The sequence below is a fragment of the Petromyzon marinus genome, unplaced genomic scaffold, assembly GCF_048934315.1.
Source record: "Petromyzon marinus isolate PM22_M1 ecotype Great Lakes invasive population unplaced genomic scaffold, UKy_Petmar_22M1.pri1.0 PM_G_Scaffold_55, whole genome shotgun sequence".
Taxonomy (NCBI): domain Eukaryota; kingdom Metazoa; phylum Chordata; class Hyperoartia; order Petromyzontiformes; family Petromyzontidae; genus Petromyzon; species Petromyzon marinus.
Window position 1 is genome coordinate 347,632 of NW_027423008.1, and position 7,755 is coordinate 355,386.

The following is a 7,755-nucleotide window of genomic DNA, read 5'->3' on the forward strand; positions in this document are numbered from 1 at the left end:
TTCGAGGCAGTCGCCCTCCAACGACAACAGAGGGCGGAGGAGCGACACTCACAACAACGAGCGGAGCACCAGGTGGCTATAGCACAGCAGGTTGGCACAGTAGGGGGCATAGGTGGTGCATCAGCCAGTCATCTCAGTCGACCCATGGCACCTGGGTCCTCCCCGTGACCTGCCAGCGGGCGTTCGACACTTTACGTGGCCTCAAGGTGCACATGGCCTGGCACAAGCGTCGTGGTGACATTACCGCCACTTAGTAGCGAATGGCGGTTGTGTGTGTATGCATGATGGTGTGTGTTGGTGTGTGTGTGCGAGTATTTGTGTAAGTGTGTGTTGGTGTGTGAGTGTATGATGGTGTGTGAGTTTGTGTGTGCGAGTGTGTGTTGGTGAGTGTGTGATGGTGTGTGAGTGTATGATGGTGTGTTTGTGTGCGAGTGTGTGTTGGTGTGTGTACGATGACGGAGTGCACCTATCCTGGCACAAGCACCGTGGTGACGGAACCGCACTGCGCTATAAACCTGGGCCATTTGAGTTCGATTCCCGACTACGGCTACCATCAATGGAGAGTGATTTCTGAACTATCGTGGGTCTCGCCTAGGTCAACTCAGCCTTGAATAAGTACCTGCTCGGGTTCATTAAAATATACCGGCGGAGACAAATGCGTCCACGCGTGGTGCTGGCCAGGCCAAACCAACCCCTCGTGTTCCACGCCGGCCTTAATAGGTGCTCGCTAACAGCCCTTGCCACAACAGTCCGTGCAGGCACTCTGGAGGTGCTTTGCATTCGTCTGCGAGTCTGTGTGTTGGGTGAACACGGCCGAGTGAGTTTTGCGATGCAAGTGAGTGGTCGTGTGCGTGCGTTTCATTTCATGATCCCAGCGACTCCGATCACGGCCACCAACACACGAGTGACCATTATCCGAAGCCAGTTTCGGGGTCTACCCCTAGGTAGACTCGGCCTGAAAACGAAGGCCCGGCACGGTGGGTAAACATCGCCACGTTAGGGAGACAAAGGCGGCCGGGCGTGGTGTTAGACACCCATCCCTTCGTGTGGCGTGCCGGCCTTCACAGTTGCTCACTGACTGCACTTGTCCCAAAGTCTGGTCAGGCTCTACGGGGGATCTTTGTCTTTGTATGTGTGTGTATGTGTGTGTACGTGTATTTGGGTGAATGGGTGGGTGAACGGCTGGGTACATTCGTTGGAGGTTAGATGAGTGGACGGGTAGGTGAGTGCGAGTTTGGGTGAGGGGGTGGGTGAGTGGATGGGTAGATGAGTGGTAGATGGGGCGAGTAAGCGGGTGAGTGAATGAGTGAGTGGGTGTGCATTGGCGAGCGGATGGGTAGATGAGGGGTGGGTATATAGATGAGTGAGTGGATGGGTGAGTTAGTGGGTCAGTGGGTTTAAGCAGGTCTGTGGGTAGGTGGATTAGTGGACGGGCAAGTAGGCAGGTGAGTTGGTGGGTGAACGGGTAAGTGCTAGAGTGCGTGGCTAAGTGAGTGGGTGAGTGAGCGTATCAGGTGGGTGAGTGAGAATCGGGGAGTACGAGTGGTTGGGTGGGTGGATAGGTCGGAGTGTAGCTGAGTGAGGGCTAGGCAGCTTCGGTGAGTGGGTCGGGCTTTCACGACCAACATTATTATTCATAATTGGTTTTGTCTGGGTTAGGTCGAGTAAAAATGCGTTGAAAAACCGAACACAGGCAATGAATAACAAGCATCACGTGACTCAAACGTTAGCCAGATGTATCGCTGCTTCAGCGTTTCGCTGGAGGTGACACCCAGCACCATTGGGCTGTCAACAGGAACTCGGATCTCGCGTGAAAGCGCATCCTGATCCAGGTCCTGGAGTGGATGCCAAGACGCCAATGGCACAGTCGTGCACGTGGACCGAATTGAGGAGTTGGTTGTCGAATTTACTAGTTGGTTTCTAGTTGATTGGCCGGCTAGGTTAATGTAACAACCATATTCATTACTCTTTGGGTCTATCGGTGAAGTCACGTAGATATGAAAAAATCACGACGTTTCGATCGCAACGCAAAGCAAAGCAATCGTCTTCAGGTGAAAAAATACAGCGGGAGAACTGCTGAGGCAGGAGAAATATCACCTCAGCAGTATTTTTTCACCTGAAGACGATTGCTTGTGTTGCAATCGAAATGTCGTGATTTTTTATTATTATTTTTCTATCTACGTGACTTTACCGAAAGACCCAAAGAGTGTGAATTCCTGAAGTCACGAAAGCTTGAAGTCAAGATTTAACCTTATTAATTGTTATACAGCACAACCGTGAAAACCTACACAGTAGTTACTATGACTGTCTATGTTATCCATATGTGTAGTGGAGTAAACAATACGCAAAGGAATTTGCCACATACAGTACATACAGACAGACAAGGAGAACGGGTCACATGAGGTTGAACAGGTGGTCGAGTCACGGGTGGCGTAAACAACCCGAAGTAATTAAGGGAGTCGTGGCACGAGGGCTGTGATTGGTCGAGAGGCTGTTAGCGTTAAGTGGTGGCGTCTGAATGTCTGATGAAGGGGACAGGTGCGGGCTGGCGGAAAACGGCCAGCGAGCCATGTGGCAATTAAAGCTAATGCGAAAGGGGATAAAACGCGAGGTGATTTGAACGGAGAGAGAGTTGTTGCTGGGCAGTTGTTGGCGAGAGGTGGAGTGATGTGAAGAGGACAGCTGGCAATGTTAGGGAAGAATAGATAGAGCCGAACCCCAAAGACAGTAAATAGCAATAGGGAGAGTTAGCATTAGCGGAGAAAAATAGAGTCACTGTTTGTGAATAGATAGATGGAGTCATTGTGTGTGAATAGATAGATGGAGTCACTGTGTGAGAATAGACAGGCAGGCTACTGTGTGTGAATAGATAGAAGAAGAACCACTGTGTGTGGAAGGGAAGTCACTGCGTGTGAAGAGATAGCGGCGATACTGTGTGTGAGGGGATAGAAGACAAACCACTGTGTGTAGAAGGGAAGACATTGTGTGTGAAGAGATAGAGGAAGAAACACTGTGTGTGGAAGGGGATGCACGGACGATGCTGAAGTAAATCGGAGTGTCCGAGTTGGCGGAGCGCAAAGAGAATTACTGTGTGTACGGAACGATGGAATAATAGTGACGGCGGAAAAAGAGACGGTTGTCGTCCGAGTGAATTGCGGCCTGGAAGCGTATTATTAAATAATACACATTACATTTTGATTTAAAGAATTACTAATCTACAACTCATTACTAATCATAACCAATGACTGATTACTAATCGATTATATAATTACATTACCCCCCCCTCCTCCGCCTCTAATCACTGCACCTGATGAGTTAAGTGATGACGTCACCCTGCTGCTCTATATAAAACCGGGAGCAAGCGAGGGCTTTACCATTCTGACGAATTGCCCGATGATGCTGGAAGTATTTACCAGCGAAACGTCGTACTCAAACTGTAAATGTGGATTAACTCTTCAACACAGCGGTGGGCTGAAGTAGTGAATTATTTGTCTTTTGTCAACGTGACACTTTTTTTGCTGATTGGCCGTGTCGGGTGGTGGAGGGTTACGACACATTTATAAATAAACGCGATGTAACCCAAAAACCTTTATTATGAATAATATTGGTCGCGAAAGCCTACGTGTTAAACTTATTATGGACTACATTTGGTGTCAGAAAAAGTACGGAACACGCCACGATGTCAAGGAAAGCGGCAAATAAAATAAATGTGCCAGTGGACTCGGGCGGCGACAGCGACAACGACAATTTGCAGCCCGGCCAGATGGCCGGCAGTACTCCGGACGGCGACAGCGGTTCGGGTGGTGCTGAAGGCCTGGGATCGCCAGAGGATTGGCGAGTCCTCATGACCCAGTGGGAGGCCAGGATGGAGAAGTTGTCGGAGGAGTTCCAGAACTTCTTGACGGAGAACCGCATTCAACTACCCGTACCGGGTCCACCGCCAGAGGTTGCCGCTCAGCCGGAGTGGTTGGAAGATTCTGACGACGAAGACGACCAGTCAGCGGGACCGCCACGACGGCTACACGTACAATGATTTGAGGCCAAAGTGGGAGATTGGACGGCGTTCATACGAAGATTCCGTGCGGCTTACGAGTACCTGAATTGGACGGAAAGTGCCGCGTTACGAGCACTGCCGACGGCATTGGATGATGACTCCTTGGCGACTTTTAACGGACTCCCTGCCGCTGTCAGAAAAACATTGGACGGTGCTATTGCGGCAATGAGGAAGGTCTACGAGCCGCGGTCGGTCGCCAAACGTCGATTTCAACAGAGGAAACGGGAGGCCACGGAGTCCCCCCTGGCATTTCGCAGCGCCTTGCTGGCCCTCGCCCAGGTTGCGTACCCGGCGATGGACGAGGAGGGCTGGGACTCCCTGCTGCAAGAGAAGATGATACAGCTGGCAAAGGAACTGAAAGTCGTCTTGTTGCTCCCAGACAAGGATGATGACGACGACGTGTCATCGTTGCTGATCGCCAGGAACATACAAGTCAACCTTGATATACGAGATGAACCAGCGGCGGCGGTAGCGCAGCCGTCGCTGACGACCCCTGCCGGGGCTGCGAGCACGGTGGCGGTGGTGGTGGACGAGGCGCCGCCGATGGCAGCGGCGGCCGGGGTGTCGACCGGAGACCGACGGCATTGTCCCGGGGCATTTGGAGATGGCGTGCATCGGACATGCTACGAGTGCGGGCGGAGGGGTCATCTCGCCCGCGACTGCTGGAGACGAAGAGGTTGTCCTCCATGGGCGCCGAACTACTACAGCGGGCGGTTCCCCCAAGACCAAAGATCCCGGGTGAGTCGAGATGCATTCAATACAGGGCCGCCCTATCCACATCACTCATCCGCGTCATCTCACCCGTATTCATCGGGTTCGGATAGTACGCATGGCCGGGATACGTGCGGCGTGTTGGTACATCGTGTGTTGGGGGCCGCGCCAGGATCGTTGGATGTGATGGGGCGTCGGCGACTCTCATTTCGTTGCAAACTTTTCGGTCGCTGCCGACGTCGCCTGGCTCATTAGCGCCAGTGGAAGGGCCATGCGTAGCGGCAATCGGGGGTAGTTTGGGCATTATGGGCTGCGTGGTTGCGACAATTCAAATTGGGGAGGTGATTGTGACGGGAAGTGTTTTGGTTTCAACGGCCTTGGCGGTACCGTGTTTGTTGGGCACAGATTTCTTGCAAAAGATGCCAATTAAGATTTCAGTGGAAAGAGGTTGTTTGGAATTACCGTCGGGGAGATGTATGAAATTTTTGGGGATACCTTCGAAATTTGCGGTGGTGAACGCTGTGGTGCAGGCCGTGGTGAGCCGCACCGTGCGTGTCCCTCCTGCATCGCAAATTTTGATACCTCTACGGTTAAAGAAGGAATTGCCTTGGGATGAGCTGCAGGAGGGATTGCTGTTAACACCCTCAAATGCTGTATCGAGAATGCCCACCGTGGTAGGGGCTTTGACCATAATACCAACGTATTGCGATCCTTTCATTCAAATTGTAAACACGGGGCACGAAGAGGTTGTTATTCAAGAGGGCACTACGTTGGCGCACGCGATGGGTGCGCCGGGTCCAGAAACGAAAACATGCTTGCCTAGGGGACAGGATGAAATGTTGTCAAGGGAGGAAGACGATCCGGAATGGTTAAGGGATCTTTACAAACAAAACCCAGAGTTATCGCCTGTGCAGCGGTCGGGTTTGCATGCGTTGCTAGTGGAATTTAAAGATGTGTTCATTTCAGGGAAATACGACGTGGGTCGAACGATGTTGTTGCAGCATCGTATTGACACGGGGAACGCACCCCCGATCAGGTTAAATTCACATCGTGTAGGTCCTCTTGAGAAAGAATGTATTCGGCGATCTGTTGATGAAATGCTAGAGCACGATATTATCGCCCCATCGTCCAGCCCCTATTGTCCTCGTTAAAAAACGTGACTGAACCATGCGATTTTGTTTTGACTATCGGAAATTGAATAAAGTTTCGGTGGCGGAAGCGTACCCGCTTCCACGAATTGATGATTCGCTGGACACCCTGTCCGGCGCCAGAATCTTTTCGACCCTCGAATTGTTGTCGGGCTTTTGGCAATTGCCCCTGGATAAAGAGTCAAAACCTAAAATGGCATTTCGGACACCACAAGGATTGTATCAATTTAACGTGCTCCCGATGGGACTCCACTCAGCGCCGGCGACCTTCCAGCGATTAATGGAACTCGTGTTGTTGGGCCTGCAGTGGGAGTCGTGCTTGATATATTTAGATGATGTGATTGTTTCAGTAGGAATTTCGATGAACATTTGCAACGGCTGCGCGCCGTTTTTGGCAGAGTGCGGCGCGCTGGATTGAAATTTAAACCACAGAAGTGCCAATTGTTGAGAACATCGGTGAAGTATTTGGGGCACGTCGTTAGTGCGTCAGGAGTGGCCACTGATCGGGAAAAGACGAGTTGTGTGCGTACATGGCCAGTGCCGAAAACAGCAGGGGAAGTGCGTAGCTTTGTGGGCTTTGCATCGTATTATCGGCGGTTCGTTAAGGATTTTGCCACGATTGCTCGACCATTGCATACGCTGACCGGGAAAGGTGTAAAGTTTCAATGGGGGATTGCTGAACAAAAATCGTTTGAAGCGTTGCGGGCCGCACTGGCGGACGCACCGCCGTTGGGATACCCAGATTTTACGAAGCAATTTATACTTGACACGGATGCCTGTGATACGGGCATAGGCGCGGTTTTGTCACAAAGGTTGATGGCGTCGAGAGAGTGGTGCCATATGGCAGCCGGGTGTTATCGCCGGCGGAGCAAAAATACTGTGTGACGCGTAGGGAATTATTGGCGATTGTCCATTTTGTGCGCCAGTACCGACCGTATCTATACGGCAGGGAATTTTTGATCCGCACTGATCACGCGGCGCTACAGTACTCGCTGCGCATGGATCAGCCATCGGGGCAAATGGCTCGCTGGATTGAGACCCTCCAGGAGTACTCTTTCACGATCCAGCATAGGAAAGGGACGCACCATGTAAACGCGGATGCTTTGTCGAGGTTGCCGCGACCGGCTGAGACGTGTCGGTGCAAAGAGGGCTCGGTGCGTTGCGGCCCGCCGCTGCAGGAGGTTCCGCAAACGGTCGCTGCAGCGGGTTCGGGGGTGCCAGGGATAGTCCCTGGAGCAGAAATTGGACTGTTGGGGTTGTCATTGAAGCAGTGGAAGCAACTGCAGGTGGAAGATTCCTCGCTGACCAGGATGAGGCTGCGTGCCTCTCATTCAAGGGGATCGGAGGATCGCCAATTTTTGATGTTAACGGAAGGGTTGCTTGTTTGCTGGGATGTGGAAGCACAAAAATTTTGTATTGTTGTCCCGAAGGTGTTGCGGGGGAAACTGATTAACGAGGTACATGAGAAATTGCTGCATCTGGGGGAGAAGAAGACCGCGTTGATGGTGGGGAGTGAATTTTACTGGCCGGGAATGTTTAACGATGTGAAACAGCATGTAAAAGCGTGCCAGGAATGTGCACGGAGGAAAGCGCCGGCACGGCCATATCGTGTCCCTTTGCAATCGATTCAAGTTTCGAGAGTGAACGAAATTGTGGCACTGGATATTTTGGGTCCGTTTCCCGTCACCCCCCGAGGGCACAGATATTTGCTCGTCGGGGTGGAATACTTAACTCGTTGGCCGATGGCATGGCCGCTAGTAGACCAGTCAGCGACGTCGATCGCTGAGGCTTTATTGAATGGATACGTATTAGATAAGGGGGCCTCGGAACATTTGCTTACTG